At 38.5% G+C, this 19,724-nt stretch overlaps 1 protein-coding gene across 6 annotated transcripts in view; it reads left to right on the top strand.

The window, feature by feature from the left end:
- Positions 1-598: 598 nt before the first annotated feature.
- Positions 599-19,724, top strand: part of LOC129725803 (neurabin-1) — a 131,033-nt gene continuing 111,907 nt past the window's right edge. For 4 of the 6 annotated variants that reach the window (XM_055682034.1, XM_055682037.1, XM_055682035.1 and 1 more), the window contains exon 1: positions 599-1,795. The gene's annotated coding sequence lies outside the window, so the exon portion shown is untranslated. The remainder of the gene's footprint in view (positions 1,796-19,724) is intronic. The other 2 variants (XM_055682031.1, XM_055682030.1) reach the window with 2 other exon arrangements.

The raw sequence follows: 19,724 nt of genomic DNA, 5'->3' as shown, positions 1-19,724 counted from the left end.
AAAAATCTCAGTTTCTACCTAATAAATAGCGCTCGAATTGCTACTTTATGCTGCCTCAGCAGTGCAAATATGTAATTGATCAATGTTGCACACATGTAATTTTGATGATTTTTGTGCAAATTATTTGGTAAAAATGAAGCGAAATTCGAGCACGAAATTCCAATTAAGCTATTAAAGTTTAATAAGTTTGTTACACAACAAAATTGTTGGATAGGGTAAACGAAATTAACTGGTGTTTTTAGTGGAATTTTATGTACACGTTTAAGAATATTACTGCACTACTACACATTATAACTAATATTTGAGTATAGAAAACATTGGAAATACCTTGGTATATTATAAGTTTTTATTGATATTCTAGTTTATAAAGGCATTCAAAGGGTTAATTTGAAAGACCAGGTACTCTGCCACTCTCTCATGCGGTTATCTTTAGCTGGAACGTATACAAATGAAACATGAATGAAAAGTCTGCATTACATACGACGGCATGTACGGACTACGTCTCGTGTTGCGAGAGAAACGCCGGCAGTGTGCGTGCGTTTTACGCGAGCTTTGCTTTGGATGCTAGAGCAGCGAGCAAGAGTCTGTGGACGGCGGATTTTCTCGCAGTCATTTTTGAGCTGTTTTCGCGGAACGGTGGTGATGGCGTATCGGTTCGGCGTCGCGTAATTGACAAGATTGAATAAAGTTAAATAACAAATTAAAGACCAAGTTTTTTTTATCAGTTTACTGTACTTATTGGAGAACGATTTCTTCGGTACATATAGTTAGTAAAAATATTTGCTCAAGTTGATTGTGCTAGAAAATTGTTCAAAAACAGGAAAACTTTGAACCCAGTTATAATGTGTTTGAACTTGTGCAACAAAGATATACAAATGTAAAATGTCCAAAACAGTGAACAATAACCCGAAGAGCAGTAGAAAAGTAAGTAACGGCTCGGAAGATACGGTCTGAGTCTAGGAAATTGGATTTTTCAAAGGGCCGTCCTCAGTAAGGAGTGTCTCGCCTGGAGAAAAAATCCTAGTTGGCAAAGCCAGAACACTCACACATTTACGATCTGCAGCAGCTGCCATTAAATAGCCACTCTTTCGGGCCGCAGCGGTTGCCCAAACACCAGTCAAGAAGGAAAAGGTGAAGGGCCTTCTGATATGGAGTTGTATTTACTCACAAGTCTCGCATCGGCTGCTCGATTGTGACTTTTGCGGATTCTCTCGTTTTGCTTCTTGAGAAAATCCGACCAAAAAAGTGTGAGTGGGTCGCGTGTGTTAGTTCTTTACAATTTTCATCTCCCTTGCGCCGCTTCTTGCAAATGTAAACAACAACAATCCGCAACCATGTAATGCGTTGTGTGTGTGCGCGGGATGTTGTCGGTCGATTTGGCTGCGGAGGAAAGCGAGTTTTATTGGTTTCTTATGTTGATTTCTGGTGGGTGAGATTTTGTTTGGCGAACCATTGAAAAGTAATTAGCTGAAGTGTACAACTCATGTGTGATGAAAATTGAAAAAATCGCAAGTGGATCGAACAAGCTGCAACCGGGGAGTTGGTGGAACCGTCAGATCTGCACTCTTTGACCTGATGCGTATCTGATTTTTCTTTGGATAATGATGTAGTCTATTGATCAATTTGCAGTGAGCGGTATCAGTCAGTGGAATTGTGCAACGTGAAGTTATAGTGTATGTATTGGCCTGAAGCTACTTTATCTTACGTGATGTACAAAGTGGAGGTGGCAGATAACGATAATTGAAGATAGTTTGGTGGAATATACGCAATTGGATTTTCGACCAGACAGCTTCCGGTAAGTTTGCAATCGCAGTAGATGTATTGTATATGCGTCTGGAAGTATTCGTGCCTGAATTTGTGCTCAGTATCCTTTTTATTTATTGATTTTCGGTACAACAATTGTAAATAAGCATCGTAATTCTTAAGTTAAAATTGAACCAAAGGTGTAAGAAATGTAAATCAGGACCTGAATGACCGATTAGTTAGAGATCATTTACCATCACTACTGCTACAACAATTTGAAATGAATAATATCTCAAGCAATACAGATGATATTTTTACATTTGTCCGTATCCATTAAACCTTGCTTGTATGGCAATACAGTTGAATGAATATAACTAAATATTAATGAATGAAACTATCTTTGGTATAAACTATAGCAGTCTTACTAAAGCATGACCATTGAGAGTGTTGTGTTCATCTATTACAGTTTATACTGCATATTTCGGGATGTAGTAAAAATTGTAACAAAAGAAACACTTCAGATTTCAAAGAATTGCCAGATTTTAGGTGTGGTTTTCCAGGATATAATATTAAACTTCTCTTGCGTTTGTAGAGATATGAAGCAGTTAATAAAAAAATGGAAATCGCAAGTTCACAAATTTTAAAATGCATGTATATCATTACCTGAGAAAATTTTCAAGGAGCTTCAAATTAGTTAACGACGTTAACACTCTTTATTACCTTTCAAAAACAGCACAAAAAAAGTCAAATGCAAGGTTTAACCTGTGCGTCTTTTGCTTCTTTCCATTCTCGGAGTTGTTTCGCCCTACAAATCATTGTGGCGGTGAAGAGTATTTTTTCTGGTTCGGTGGTTCGATTTTGCATACGCGCGAACGCTCACTTGTAGTCAAGCTAATAAACTTTAAGGCAGTGTATGTGCTGTGGGATTACTTTTCTGTATGGGTTCTGTTGGGGGGCCAATTATTGTTTTCCTCGTTCTACACGGCCAGTTTGCCCTGCTTCTTTCATCGGTTACACTAGGTACTGGCGTTCCCACGATGGTAAAAGATCGCGAAAGTAAATGGATCGACTCGACGGTCTGTTCTGGGCTTTTGTAGGGCACTGTTTTGAGGGAAATGTCTGAACTTGGAAGGAAAACGAGTGTATGGCATTGATACTGCCTAACTTGCTTCACATTCGTTCGCATTGATTTTCCTGCCTCGTGTATGAAGTCGTCATGTTCGATCTTTAACCCAATTATCCGCACTGTTTGTCGGAACATGACGTTGCACTAAGGCACGAAGTCACTGACCAGAACAAGGCACTGCGAAGTACATGCTGTACGTAACCGCTACTGTACTGGTTTGATACGTCTGAGCATGAAGACTTAAGTTTCTCCTTTAAGGTTGGCTCCATTAATACGCATTTATGCAACTTGCTCAGGCAGGCGTGATGATGTTACCGAACGTATCAGTCTACTAATTTGATATTCCCGTTGCAGCCTGTACGCATTTTAAGTGCAGTCCGGAAGAGAGACTGAGGCGCTGGGAATGGTTCGATGGAATCTTTCTGGTTATTCAGTTGATTATAAAAACATCATTATACAAACGAAAAATAATTTGAAAATAAAAAAAAAACTAATGAACACGAAAATTCGTTAGTGTTCACAACTATGAACGGCACTAATTACTGATTTTTCATTTCACTTTCTTACGCACAGGCCCAGATTTGAGGGGGGGGGGGGGGGTCTAGGGGGCAAATTCGGGTGCGCTAGTACGGCTGATTTTACTGGTTATTATACAATTTGGCATCACTGCCGTTTACTGCTATTGTGTTTTACGCTTCGTTTTTTATTTCTTCAAAATCACTAGGGGTCATCACATCGAGCTCGTATACGAATACCCAGCCGTAAACTGTGTATCTTCCATTACTCGTCAATGGAGGTGAGTATTTTTACGGCTGGGTATTTGTTTACGAGCTCGACATGAATACCCATACTGTGTTTTTTAAATTCATTTAACCATCAATATTGACGAAAAGATTGCCAAAGCATTTCTGTGCTACGTGAAAGTAAAGTTCTCTTCGGATATATCTATACAATACCTGATTTCACGAAAAGTTTGTGCTGGTGAATCTGCCTGAAATAAACAATGGAGTTTGTGTGTGATAAGTGCGCCAAACCAACAAAGGAGACTGATTATATCAAATGTCAGGGCTTCTGTGAGACGGTGGCTCACTATAAATGTGCTGGGCTAAACAATCAGCATTTTACAAAGCTGAAGGCCTCCACGGAAAATATTCTCTGGCTTTGCGACGGATGCTTAAAGTTGATGAGATTTGCTACTTTTCGTCCTACGGTCGCCGCACTTGGCAATACCATTGCTGAGTTGATCAAACAGCAAACAGCTGCCATCAATGAACTGAAAACGGAGGTGCGAAAAGAAGTTGCAAAACATACTAGTGTTATTGAGAAGCAGAAGCTACACCCCGCGGATTTCACAGCAACTGGCCAATTTACCATCCTACGCCAAAACGTCGCCGTGAAGATCAGCCCAATTCTAACCGGGACGTCATAGTCGGAACGAAAACCAACCTAACATCAACTGTCGTTACTGTTCCTGTAGCAGAGAAAAAATTTTGGGTTTATTTGTCTAGAATTCATCCAGACGTTACCACTGATAACAATCAAACTACGGCAAAAGAATGTCTACAGTGCAACGAGCCACCCGATGTTGTGAGATTGGTTAAAAAAGACGTGGATATAAAGTCGCTGCGCTTTATTTCATTCAAAGTGGGCATTGATCCCAAACTAAAAGCGGTTGCGTTGGCACCAAGTACATGGCCCACCGGTATTTTCTTTATAGAGTTTGAGGATTATGGAGCAAAAAACGAACGTGCTGTGGTGGCAACTACACCATCGGTAATCACACCGGTTATTCCTTAAACGAAATTAGTCTGCCACCGGGGGATATTGGGGGCCAGCGGGCCCCCTGTCCAGTTAACCAACTTGATCAGATGATTGTAAATGAAGAGGCCAGTACATCTTTAACTCACACAACCTGCAGTCTAAATTCCAATGAATGCTATCAGATAGGCGCACCCTGTTCATCCCCGCGAATGAAAGATCACGGACACAGTAACTCTTTTCCTCCAGGTAAACACCAAGAACGTATATGTTCACGTGAAGCTAGGTGTTCGGATTCTGCCGTCTTTGAAAATCAATCCAACTTTCAGGCGAATTCCACAATTGATGTTTGTGCCGATACCGCGCCATTGGATTATGACCCACACGAACATATTCATTTCTACTATCAGAACGTAAGAGAGCTACGCACGAAAATTGCCGAGCTGTTTGTTGCCGCTTCGGATGCGTTCGCTTTTACCGAAACCTGGCTGAACGATCAAATTTGTTCTCCTCAGCTTCTTGGACCAAAGTACACAGTGTACCGAAACGACCGCGACTTAGCATGTACAGGTAAATCTCGCGGCGGCGGTGTCCTTATTGCCGTATCTAACAGGTTACAGTCTAGGCAACGATCGAGTCTAAGATCTGATTTAGAACAGTTATGGGTAGATGTCCGCATTCATGGTGCTAGTATATGTGTAGGTGTTGTATATATCCCGCCTGATATCGCCGATAACACCTCTGTCATTCAGAACCATATCGACTCGGCGCTTGAAATTTTGAATTCACTGGAATCGCACACTACTCACCTGCTTTTCGGGGACTACAATCAGCCTGGCCTTGCTTGGAAAGCCAGCCGCTCTGGTCGCGTTTTTGCTGAACCTTCTGATTCGAGTCTTAATAGTGCAAATATTGCGCTGTTGGACGGAATGTCTTTGCTCAACATGACTCAATTAAGCGCAGTAAAAAACGGGCGTAATCGGACTCTTGACCTCGTATTCGTCAATGACGAATCTGTACTCAACTGTGCCATTGCCGTAGCATGTGACTCGTTAGTTGGTATCGACCCTCATCATCCACCGCTGTCTGTCTCATTAGCCTGCCCTCAGCTGATTCGCTTTGAAGAATTGTCTGAAATAAGGCAACTCAACTTTAGTAAAAGCGATTTCGAAGGACTTCAAAGGGCTTTACTCGCAATCAACTGGGAAAATTTGTTGAACCGCGCAACTGACGTAGACAGTGTTGTAGAGTTATTCACGCACACAATGAAACAGCAATTCACCAACTTCGTTCCGTCGTTTCACCCACGGCCGAAACCTGTATGGTCCAATCGACGGCTTCGAGAGTTAAAACGACAAAGGGCAGCTGCACTTCGTAAGTACGTCAGACGACGAAACGCAATGACTAAGTAGTCGTTCACCACTGCGAGTAGACATTACAAAACTTACAACCGCTTTCTCTACGCTCAACTCGTGCTACGTACCCAATCACAGCTCAAACGAAATCCAAAACGTTTTTGGTCATTTGTAAACAGTAAGCGGAAAGAAAGTGGGCTTCCTTCCAACATGTTTCTTGGAAATGACAGTGCTGACACGCTTGATGGTATTGGTTCTTTATTTCGGAAACATTTCTCGAGCATATTCAATTCCTCTTCTGCAAATACAGCTTAAATACAGAGTGCCCTTCGCGACGTTCCTCACAACGTTGTAAACCTTAGTAATATTTGCTTCTCAGATGAGGATGTTCTCAAGGCCACAGAGAAACTAAAACCTTCTTCTTCGGCTGGGCCTGACGGTATTCCAGCTATTATTTTAAAAAGATGTGCCATCGCGCTTTGTGTTCCGCTAAGAATAATTTTTAATAAATCGCTATCACTAGGGGTTTTTCCTGATTGCTGGAAGAAGTCAGCTATGTTTCCAGTTTATAAAAGAGGCAACAAACACGATATAGTGAACTACAGGGGAATAACTTCGCTATCGGCTAGATCGAAATTATTCGAAATTCTTGTCGGCAACGTTTTATCTCGTGAATTTAAGCCATATATGTCGACGGCCCAACATGGTTTTTACCCAGGTAGATCGACTACGACTAATTTACTTGAGTTTTCATCGCATTGTATAAAAAACATAGAGAAGGGGCTGCAAGTGGATACCATGTATACAGATCTGAAAGCAGCGTTCGACCGTGTTGATCACAATATTCTGTTGGCTAAAATTGAACGTCTTGGTGCATCACATCACTTCACTAAGTGGTGAAAATCGTACCTTGTAGACCGAACACTGTTTATTAAACTAGGCAACACAGAGTCAGATAGCTTCGTTAACCTGTCGGGTGTTCCTCAAGGAAGCAATCTCGGACCACTGCTTTTTAACCTTTTTTTTTTCAATGATGTTTGTTTCGTCATCCCACCTGGCAGTAAACTCATCTATGCTGATGATTTAAAACTATTTCGCATGATTCGCTCCACAGCGGACTGCAAAGAATTGCAACGGTACCTTGATGAATTCTCTAATTGGTGTACCCGTAATTTGCTGATAATAAGTGTTTCCAAATGCTCCGTAATTTCATTCACACGAAAATTGGAGCCATTACCTTGGAATTATAGTATATCTGGAGAAACTCTTGAGAGAGTGTCTGTGATAAAAGATTTGGGCGTACTGCTTGACTCACAGCTTTCCTTCAAACATCACTCTTCTCATATCATTGCACAAGCGAACAAAAACCTCGGCTTTATGATGAGAATCGCCGAAGAGTTTACTGACCCGTTTTGCTTGCTATCGCTATATGTCTCACTAGTTCGATCTATTTTGGAAACATCAGCCATAATATGGAGTCCTTACACTGATATCTGGACCAACCGGATTGAATCAGTTCAAGCCAAGTTCCTTCGTTTTGCTTTGAGATCTCTTCCTTGGCGTGATCCCCTATGCCAGTCGATGTCGCTTACTTGGCATTGACACACTAGCAAAAAGAAGAGACGTATTCAGGGCCGTATTTGTAGGAAAACTGATAACTGGCGAAATTGACGCTCCAAACATCCTTTCTGAAATCAACATAAATGTGCCCTATAGAAATTTAAGAATGCGAAACTTTCTGCGCCTCTCATTTCATCGTACAGAATATGGTCAAAACGAACCCATCAGGGCGATATGTGACGTTTTTAATAAAGTATTTGACTCATTTGACTTCAATGTATCAAGTGTTACTTTCAAAAATAGACTTAAGCGAATATTATAATTTGTTAGCATTAGGTTCAATTTTCTGTCAGAGCTAAGTTAAGTAGTTTCATGTATCATCTGTAATAATAGTATGTTGTATTGTTGTTAGACTTAATTTAAATCATGTAATACTCGATCAAAAGATGGTGGGGTTTTTACGCGCATTTGGGTGTTCCGCAAGGAATTTCCCAAATGGGCTTTTCCCCACCCTCCCCTAAATTTCATTAAGATCAAAAAGGTCAGTTGATATAATTGAATAAATACAAATACAAATACAACTGAACTAGTCCAGAACAGTCGAATGTCTCTCTTTTGTGAGATATACTTTCTAGGAAATAAAGCAGCACATTCTTAAAAAAAAAGAACCAATAAAGAAGGGTTGAAATAAAAAAATATTTATAAATTAGAAAGAAAAAATATAGCACAATAGAGAAAGGAAACGAAAGGTTCGATTCATAGGCGTATCTAAAATCTCGACCGTAAATTGTTCGGAAAACTTGTAACTTTCGACAGTGAAAATTTCACGTTTGAAAAATTGTGCAGGATGAAAGTAAGGATGAAGAAAATCCGTTGGAAACTGACTGAGTTTTGAGCATTTGAAATTGCAAAATTTTGTGTGACGCTCCTGATATTTTCGATTTCCACCCCTATCCTAGGATGTTTCCGTGAGACGTATTTCTACGTCAAAATTTGATTTTAACACAAAGCAAAACCTTGGTGTTACATTCCAATTCGAAATTTGACCTTTTGTTTACTATACACAGACTTCGCACTACGATCGTATTGACACCAACAGTCTCTCCCGAGCCATGACTAGAACCTACGACGACTGAAGTCGATTCTTCAAAGTAATTTTTCAGGGACAACACCTGATCTCGACGATTCATGTATTTCTAAGATATGTGACATGAAAAAATCGATTTCGAAAATCATCGTAAAAAAAATTACGATTACAAAGGTTATGCTAACCTCAAAGACCTTTGCTAGAGACTTTTAATGCGAGAGTCCCCGTACCCCCCGGAACCACGTCTGTTGCTAGATCAATACAAGTTCTACTTAAACCAAAGCTTCTTAAATCCCGGGGAGAAACAATTCTCTTCTTCGTGTCATTCTCTAGCTTTTCAATTGTTGGCTTTGTTTTTGTCAGCTATATTTACCAAGAAGGTAAACTTTATCGCTATTTTTGCCTTTCTCATAGAAAGGTATAGCAATCACTTGCAAAACCGAAAGTATAAAAGTGCTCCAAAGGGCCGAATGGCATATATCACTCGACTCAGCTCGACGAGCTGAGCATTTTCTGTATGTGTGTGTGTGTGTGTGTGTGTGTGTGTGTGTGTGTGTATGTGCAGATTTTTATTCTCACTCACTTTTCGCAGAGATGGCTGGACCGATTTTCATGAAATTAATTGCAAATGAAAGGTCTTATTGCCCCATAAGACCCTATTGAATTTCATTGTAATCGGATTTTTAGTTTAGAGGTTATGTTTAAAAATGTGAAAATAATGAATCATCAATATCTCAGAAACTACACAGCCGATTTGAACAATTGGTCTCAAAAGAACGGGCTACCTATAAAACCCTTAAGTTTTGAATTTCATAAAGATTGTACTTGTGGTTCAAAAGTTATGACAAGAAACGTGTTCTGAAGACTGTTTAATCTCACTCATGTTTCTCAGAGATGGCTGTACCGATTTTTATAAAATCAGTGTCAAATGGAAGGTCTAGTTGCCTTGCTAGTTACTTTGCCTGTTATGTTCAAAAATGTGAAATCCAGCTATGCAAAGGAACATATTCCGAAGACTATTTGGACTCACTCACTTATCTCAGAGATGGCCGACCCGATTTTCACAAAATTAGTGTCAAATGAATGGTCTAGCTGCTCCAGAAGACCCTATTGAATTTTACTGTAATCGAACTGTAACTTCATTTGTAATGTACCGACTTGTGAAAATCACGAAACTTCATTATCTCAGAAACTACACAACCGATTTAATTATTATTATCAGATGAGCGGGCTAGTTAAGGGTTAACTGATGAATTATGATTGAACACGTGGTTTCAAAGTTTGGCTGCCCTACACGTTCCCATTTCATTTGATTATAATCGAACTTAAGCAACCGTTATGTATTAAATTGTTAATAAAACAACGAAAGTCTATTATCTCAAAGATTACATGACTTATTTGAACATAACTAGTGTCATATGAACGAGTCATCTCTCAAACTTACAAATAACAAACTTCATAACAATTTGATATGTGGTTCAAAAGCTATGGAAAGAAGAGAAATTCAAAGACTATTTAAAACTATACCTGCTTTGATCGATATATGTGGCCTTAACATAATTTAAATGTGGTATCGTACTATTTGAACGTTCCAAATTCATTGATTCCTTGCAATGTGTTTAAAGTCTGCAAATGCACGACGAATCGGTCATAGGATATGATCAAAGTCAAATAACACAAACCGTTTGAAATGATTGGTTTTATCGAAATGACAATATCCTCAACTTTTGGCTTCTGTACATCGCCTTAATTCTGAATATATTCATATTGGGTGGTATTCTGTCGGTTTCAGCAGACTTTCTGGCATCAATCTGACACCGGAAATACCCATATTGGGAGGTATTTTTGGTTGTTTTCCAGAAACTAAAGGTGGTCGTCTTCAAATTCAAAATAGTGTCCAGAGTCAATGCTTGGTTTCTATGCATCATCACGTTTACAGAAATATCCATATTGAGTATTATCCGGTCATTTCCGACTGTTGCCTATAAGTTGCCATTTAGCAATTCAAAATGGTGCCTGAGGTCAATTGTTAGCTCCTTGCATCATTCTGGTTCCAGAAATACTCATATTGGATAGTATTTGTTTATTTTAGGCTGTTTTTCACAAACCGATAGTCACCATCTTGGATTTCAAAATGGTATTTAGGATACTGGTTAAAGAAAAACTCATATTGGCTGATATTTGGTCACTTTGGACTGTTTTTCAGAAGCCGAAAGTCGTCATTTTGGACTTAAAAATTGCCTGTGAAATCAATTTCTGTCATCTGGGCGTAATTCTGGTTCCGAAAACTATTTACCAGACACCGGAAGTCACCATCCTAAAATTCAAGATTGTGTCTGTGATCAATTTTTAGCTTCTGTGCATCTTTCTGGTCCAGAAATACTAATATTTAATGGGAATCGTCCATTTCAGGCTGTTTTCCAGAAACCGGAAGTTGCTATCTTACAATTCAAAATGTTGTCTGAAGTCGATTTGTGGCTCCAGTGCATCATTACAGTTCCGGAAATACCCATATTGGGTGGTATTTGGTCATTTGCCGCTGTTTTTCCGACACTGGAAGTCGCCATTTTGGATTTCATAATGGCATTTGGAGACAATTTCTGGATTTTGAACGGCATACTGGTTAAAGAAAAACTCATATTGGGTGGTATTTGGTCATTTTCTGCTGTTTTCAGAAACCGGAAGTCGTCATCTTGGAATTTAAAATGCTATCTGTGGTCGATTTTAGCTCCTGTGTATTTTTCTAGATCCGGATATTATTATATTGGGTGGAAATCGGCCATTTTCGGCTGTTTTCCAGAAACCGGAAGTTGCCATCTTACAACCCAAAATGTTGTCTGAGGTCGATTATGGAACATATTTGTCACCACTAAAAACATTCACATGCCAAATTTGGTTCCATTTAGTTGATTAGTTCGCGAGATGTACAAAAATTTGTGAAGAAACGTGTACTTCCAGAAGAGGGAGGGGAGTCAAACCATTATGGATATATTTGTTACCTCTAAAAACATTCACATACCAAATTTGGTTGTATTTTCTTGATTGGTTCTTGAGCTGTGCGAAATTTGTGTTTCATTTTCATGGGATCCCTCCCTCATAGAAGAGGGAGTCGGGTTTCAAACCATTATGTACATATTTGTTACCACTAAAAACATTTACCTGCCAAATTTTGTTCCATTTGGTTGATTAGTTCTCGAGAAGTGCACAAATTTGTGTTTTATCCAACTATTATGGACATATTAGTTACCCCTTAAAACATCCACATGCCAAATTCGGTTTCATTTGCTTGGTTTGTTCTTGAGTTGTGCAGAAATTTATGTTTAATTTGTATGGGACCCCTTCCTTCCAGAAGAGGAAGGGGTCTCAAACTATCATAGGAACCTTTATCGGCACCAAAAACCCCTACATACAAATTTTCACGTCGATCGGTTCGGTAGTTTTCGGGCCTATATGGATCAGACAGACAGACAGACTTGACTGCATTTTTATATGTAAAGATTACAACATCAATATTTTAGAACCTGAAGAGTGAATATACATTTATTGCGTTTATGTAAATCTTTTTTTACAAATAAAAAAATGAATGAGAAAGGCTGGGTCTGACCGCTAGGTGGATTAATTTAGGTTTTTATCAACTACTTACTCCGCTACCATGCGACAATCGATGTTCCTCCCACGGGAAACAAGGTGTTTAGTATTAGCAGTTTATTCCGGCGACGGAATATTGAAAAAACATACTACTTCAGAATATGCAACAGAAGGCAGCTTCTAATGTCTGTCTGTCAGTGGGAATGGAATTTTGTGACTAAACCTGGTTCTGGAAATGTGGCTACACATGATTGAACTAGAATTTTCATGGGGACTTTTTCCGAGAGGACAAAACTTTTGATACCTACCGCTAGATGAAATCCGAAAAGTCGATTTCCATTATTACCCTACTGTTTATGTCATGCGATAAACGACAATTCAAATATTGTTCTCGAATTGACCAATGACTGAGCTACGTAACGGTTTATTCGACAGTACGCGCGTTGCACGGTCAGTGCTGATAAAAGTCATTTTCCCCAGCGAAATTCTTCGAAAATTACAGCCAATCATTTTCAATTTTCACTTCCAATGATCGCATCACTCTTTCAGATTCACTAGATTTTCGTCCTAGTAACGTGCTGTTATACTCAGATGCAGAGCCGGATTTACGATTGTGGGGGCCCGGGGCCCAGTTTACAGTGGGGGCCCCAGAATAAAACAAACCCGTTTTTTTATCGTACGAGTTAAAAACACTTATTTCTCATTGAAAAGTTACCAAAAAATTGCTAGAATTTTTTCTTACGAGTTTTTTTTTTGCAGAAAACTTATTGATTGAATAATCAACATTCAGCTCCTTCAGAATATTGTACTCTCAACTTAACAATGCTAAGTTTGACAGCCTTTCACTCTTCATAGTGGTACGCAACCTATTTTCAATCAGTTTCATCTTCGATAAAGATCTTTCTCCAGTTGCGTTCGAGATCATTAGGCTCAAATAAATAAATGTATGCAACTGCTCGAAATCCGGAACTTTTTGCTTGATATCTGAAAAATAAAAACCTACCGCAATTCGAAAAAAAATGCGATCCGCAAGCAAAAATTTGCACACAATTTGAGAAAGACTGCGCAAATATAAGGCTACGCTGGCAATAATCTACAGAACCTAGGAAAAAACTAGGGGTAAGCGGGGTAAGACCGCCCCCTTGAGCAATTCTGTTTATAGAAAAAAAAGTTGCGGCTGCAATTTCATTTTTTCTTCGCTAAGAGGTTCTTCTATTCAATACCCGCATTTAAAAAATAAGAACTGAAATATTTTTGTTTATTTTCCAGTTTTTTTTTCAATTTTTAAAAATTCATTGAAAATGTGCAGATCTTTTTCATGCGGGGTAAGCCCGCCCACCAGCGGGGTAAGATCGCCCACCATTTTTTGAGGATAAACAATATTGTTAGGGCCGAAACGGTTGATTTTATCGGTATAGTGTCTCTGACAAAGTTGTGGATGGTATTTTTTTCTTTTTAAATAAAATATACACTGTGAAAAATCTGAAAAAAAAATTTCTAAGTTTCAACTTATTTTGTTTTCTGATTATTCAAGTTCAGATCAATGTTTGGGTAACTTTTTTGGTTTTCAAAATAAATAGATTTTTCAGAATTGGGGGTTTTCAAGATATTGAATTCATAATATACCTATCATTAAGCTAAAATTTAAAACTCATCAAACCTGTCTGTATAATTCTTTTGAAGACTTATTATGTATAGAAAAATACTAATGAATATTCTTTCGTTTATTTATATTTTCAATTTTCTATGTTTTTTTTTTTTTTTGAAGAACAAAATTATCAACGACTCTATACACCAAACAAACCGTCAAAAAAAAAAATTCTTCACAAAAATTTAGCTATTAATATTTCTATTACTCCATGATCCAACAACCATAAAATTTTAGCTTACCTTTTGTAGATTTTACAGGCAAAAACTTATTTTTTCAAATAAATTTGAAAAAAAAATATATTTTTAATTCTATTTTTATATCTTTTCTTTAAATTTTTTTAGAGTGTGTATTTTTTTCGGAAGTAAAAAACTACTATTTTCAATTCTGCCGGAGACGTCATACCAATCAAACAAACCGTCATGTCTCTAAAATTATTTTGGTTCATTAACACCATTTTCACACAGGTTTACTTTTTTCAAAAATAAGTCTTGTTAAAATATATTACTAGAAAAGCTTCAACCAAATCGAAAATGGTTGATTAACATCGATGTCTTATGTGGCTTGAAGTTGTTTTAATGATCCTGTAAATATTCCCTTTGTAGTGTCGAGGCATTTGGGTCTTGAAGTAAAACAACAAGCAGTTGGATACGTGGCGGTTTTACCCCTTGTATAGTGGGCGACTTTACCCCCAGTGGAACATTTTCATATTTGACCGAAAAAGTAGTCAAAATTACAAGATTACTCACGGCCTTCGATATTCCCGAAAAAAGATAGATTCAGGCAAGCGATTAAACGTATATTCACGAACAAAACAATAGATTTGTAGACTGAAAAACCTTAAGTCCCGTTGCCGCAAAACAATAGCGCATTGACTGGTTGCCAGCTGAAAGGTTGTTTTTGATTATTTCTGCGACCGTTCGCGCACTATCAAAACAGAAAAACGTGCAAAATGTTATGTAATTATACTGTGATAGACACGTTGAAGAAATTTTTCAATTATTTTATAACTTGGTAGTAAAACTACAGTGGGCGGTCTTACCCCGCAGGGCGGTCTTACCCTGTTTACCCCTACACACTTCTGCAATCTGCACACGGACTCTGAAAATCTGCATTTTGCAACGCAAATCTAGTATCCCTGATTCGGACAGGTAAACTTATTTTCGGAATCAACAGCAATGTATTAAAAAAACTTGTGGATTATCTTCTTTCCTGCTTGATTTCCCATGCGCGCTGGTTTGAATCAAATGGTGTGTTAATGTGTGTCATTCCAAGAGAATCGAAGGTGAAATCTTATGGATGTGGTTGTAATATTGGCGCTCGCGAAAAAATAACACCGAAGGAAAGTTTCAGATTGAAATGGTCTGTTCAAATTTTCTTACTGTAAATTAAACTTTTGATTGAATCTCATTTTTGATTGAGAAAAGAACTTTTTCTCGTTTTGTGGGGGCCCCAAAAATGTGGGGGCCCGGGGCCCGGGCCCCCTGGGCCCCCCCTTAAATCCGGCTCTGCTCAGATGAAATAGATCGCGCGCATCGTTCACGGTTACGGAATAAAATTTGACGACAAATCCAACCAAATGATCTTCACTTCAAAGCGAAAAAGAAAAACAAACAGTCCACTCAACCAAAATAAACCTCACCGAAACACTTTTTCACTGGCACTGACCGATGCCTTGACAATCTTCGTTAACTGATAAACTGATTTTGTTTTTGCTTTCATCGCATGAAATATAATGAGGTGTTTTGACAGTGCACTTCCATGCAAAAAGCGGGAAGGGAGAACTCTGAGAGGATTGTAAAAAAATAACGTTTATGGATGCTTTTTTTCATTTTCACTCAAGAGTGTCAACAAATATCAACCCTGTGCACGGTAAGCGGTATCGCTGAAGACAGCAAGAAAACACTTAATCTTTTACGTTGTTGTCTCCTATTTTTTCGAAATTCTCCCGCACTCTTATCTTTACTATTTATGCAGCCCGTATTGAAAGTGGGTGATGTGAACGCACAAAACTACTGTTTTTTTAATCCCGTTCTACTACATGACAGGTTACTCTATCTCTCTTCAATATTCTCAAAATTCACATTTTTTATGAATCATTTCTGAATCAACGTTTCATTCAGCGTTTTTGCTAATTTCAATAGGGAAATATTTTTTATCTATCCCTGAGTTTGAGGTTAAATTTATCATGATTTGCAAATTACTACAAGGTAGGACCAAAATCTACATTGATTTTAACTCTTGTTTAGCATATGTCACAAGAGAGCTCCACTTGCTATCGTGTTCAGAACAAAAATGTAGTTGAATTTTCTACACGAGTTCCGCAGTGCCTGGAAGTTGGCTCATAATCAGGGGTGGCATTGTGTAGCTCGATTCGAACGATTTTCGCTATTTTCGAGTACGTCACATACTGCCAGTTTTGCTTTGAGCTAAAAACATTGTAATTTGTTCTTAGGCTCATCTAACCCGCAAAGTCGAAAAAATACGAAAAACGAAACATAGCGCCCACCAGCGATCATTTAGTTTCGTTAGAGTTTCCAGATGTTGCGTACCTCTTATAGCTATACTCCACTCACTACCGTGTGACGAACAAGAATTAGGTTGAATTTTCTATACGCGGTCTGTTGTATCGAATTGAGGGTAGATTTTTGCAATATGGGCGGTGCGACGCAGACTAGAGAATTAGAAACGAAACAAAACACTTTGTTGATCAAAATATGTAGGCAGTAGAATTTATTCCGTCCATGTAATTGTAATCCGTGCTCGGGAAGCAAAGCAATAGCGAGAAAAGTGAACCGGAATGCTTGACCTTGGAATTTTTCACCTATTTTTACCATTAAGCAGTAAAGCAACAATGTTAAACATTATATCAAACAACTGTCACACATTTTATCTAACCGCCGACATATAAGTGACTAAGATGCAATAAATCGTTTGCTTGCTATAATAGGTTGAAATCTGACGCAACAGCCGTTGTGTTCCGTCGATGTATTGCCGCATCAGTTTCCCCACTCTGCTTTATTTTTAATAGCTCATTCGAACTGCGTAAATTCCCGAAAATATGGAAACAATCGTTTCTGGTTCCGGTGTTTAAAAGTGGAGATAAAAGTAATATCCGTAACTACCGTGGAATTATAAATCTTTCGGCAGCATCGGAATTATTTGAAATTATTGTCAATCGAAGTCTTTTAGCTGGAATGAAGTGTTATATCTCTACAGAATAGCATGGTTTTATGCCTGGACGTTCGGTTACCACGAACACGTTGCATGGCTTAGTTCATACCTGTGTGATCGATCACTTCGGGTGAAATTGGGAGCGTGCAGCTCAACTCCGTTCGTTATCTTGAGTGGAAGTAAATTGGGACCGCTGCTTTTTACAATATTTTTAAATGATGTTAGTATTTTGCTTGGTGATGGATGTTAGCTTATATATTAGAGTGGGGAATCGTTATATGGAAAAAACGAAACTTGATAGCAGAAAGCCAGAACCAAGTTTTTTTTGTTCTATTTGGGGCCCCAAACAATCCTGAATTTATTGGAAATCGATTGGTTTTGTCTCCGCTTGGCGCATTGCATTTTAAATTTATATGGAGATTTGTATGGAAAACCCAACTTGTTTGCATTTTCCATTCTAAAGAGCTCAAAATGGCTCAAACCATAGGTTTCATGACTTCACATGGTAGATTTTTGATGCCTAACAACTTGGCCGAAGACACTAAAGAGCTGGGGTGTGCCAAAAAAATACTAGAGCTGTTCAAAGTTGAGTATGTCGAAATTTATGTTGCAAATCATTTTTTCTGCCAACACTGCCAGTGTACCGGTGTCAGTCAGATACCCATCAGAAGTTACCTCTGGAACACGTTGTAGATTCTATTCACGCCTTGAATATTGACCTAAAATTGTTTGCTTGGTCCAGCTGAGTGTATTAAATCGTTACGACAGGTTACTTCTGATGGGAATTCTACTGACGCCGGTACATTGGTAATGTTGGCAGAAAACAAGATTTTCTGCATTTAAATTGACATACTCAACTTAGAACAGCTATGTCTCTTCTTAGGGACATTCTAGCTCTTCAGTGTCTTCTGCAAAGCTGTTAGGCATCTAAAATACTATACTTTAACATAATGTAGTGCATTATTAGAGCATTATTGAGCTCTCTAGAAAGGTAAATGCAAAAAAATAGGTTTTCCCATATGAATTTTCATACAAATTTGAAATGCAATGCGCCAAGCGGAGACAAAACCAATCGACTTCAGGTAAGTTTGGGGTTGTATGGGATCCCAAAAGGAACCAAAAAAACTTGGTTCTGGAAAATCGATCACTTTTCCCCACCCTATTATATATGCGAATGACCTAAAACAATATTTCGCCGTGAATTGCACAGAAGATTGTCACCGTTTGCAGCAGTTACTGGATATGTTTGTAGAATGGTGCCATCGTAATAAGCTGATTATCAGCATCCCTAAATGCTCTGTAATGACATTTCATCGGAACTCGCAGCCTATAATGTTCAACTACCACATGGATGAAGTCGTGATTAAAGGGTTGAAGAGATGAATGACTTGGGTGTGACAATGGATAAGAAACTCTCCTTTGCTAGTCATCGATCGGCCGTCATTGCTAATGCTAATCATCAACTGGGGTTCATAACCAAAATAGCCAAAGATTTTAATGATCCGTATTGCTTGAAAACTCTGTATTTCTCTTTAGTGTGAGCCATCTTAGAGAATGCTTCACTAGTTTGGCTTCCACATCAACTGACCTGGAGTTTACGAATTGAAACCACGTGGACAGGCTGGGGGGGGGGGTGGTAGGTGGTCTGCGTAATGTCCACGGTCTATACAAAATTTTAGAATTTATCTGGGCAGTTGTCCCAGGGGGGGGGTGGTTTAAAAATCGTTTAAAATCTGTCCACGTGGTATGTGGATGGCCCCAAAGAGATTTATCCGAATTGCTTTGAGAAATCTGCCATTGCGTGACCCACAGAATTTGCCTCCATACGGTGATCGGTGCATGCTAATCAATCTTGACACCATAGCTCGACGACGGAAGTTTCAGCAGGCAACTCAAGTAACCAAAAGTTCGGATAAAAGTAGAATTCATGGACTAATCAGCCAATCTAGCCTAGTGAATAGAATTCTATTCAGCTCAATTTTTAAGTAATTAACCGTACATTCAAGTTCGCATTTGTTGAATAAACCACGAGTAGCATGCAAAGCAGCTTATAAACTGAACTAGAAAGTTCACATTAAGTTCAGATAGGTCGCTGAACAGAGCGCTATTCAACTTGAAAAGAAAATTTCAAAAAAATAAAATTCAATTTGCAATTTTTTAATTTCCTCCACTTATTATTCGTGTTGGTATAATCCCATGATAATCATTCACTGAAGAAATCTAGATCAGAAGAATAATTGCCTGGCTCCATTTTTTTTTTCAACTTACTACACCAAGCTTCGAACTCAAGTCCTCCCTCTTTGAAGCCTAGATTCATACACTGCTCCGTTCTCGCTATATGAGATCAGCATCGATTTTACTCGATGTGCTGATTTCTCTTCGTTACCTACACATTCATGGCTAGGGACATACCGGGTCTCTCTTTCAGCTTGTAAGTTCAGATAAAGTACAGGCGGAACCTCATACGAACTAGGAAGTTCAGAAAAGTCTGACGCGGAACTTTTTCTGAACTTACAAGTTCAGAAAAAGTACACGCGGAACGCAATGTGAACTTAAGTCTGACAGTTCTCTAGTTTGTTTTGATTTTACTGCAGTTTGTTGGTAATGTAATTGAAAAAGGTTGTGTACGCAATACTTTCCTTTCAAACGTTTATTGAACATTTATTCTGGTAAGTAGAATATACA

The sequence above is a fragment of the Wyeomyia smithii genome, chromosome 2 (assembly GCF_029784165.1).
Source record: "Wyeomyia smithii strain HCP4-BCI-WySm-NY-G18 chromosome 2, ASM2978416v1, whole genome shotgun sequence".
In the NCBI taxonomy this organism is placed as follows: Eukaryota; Metazoa; Arthropoda; class Insecta; order Diptera; family Culicidae; genus Wyeomyia; species Wyeomyia smithii.
The sequence above is the reverse complement of the archived record's forward strand: the minus strand, read 5'-3'. Positions and strand labels throughout refer to the sequence as shown.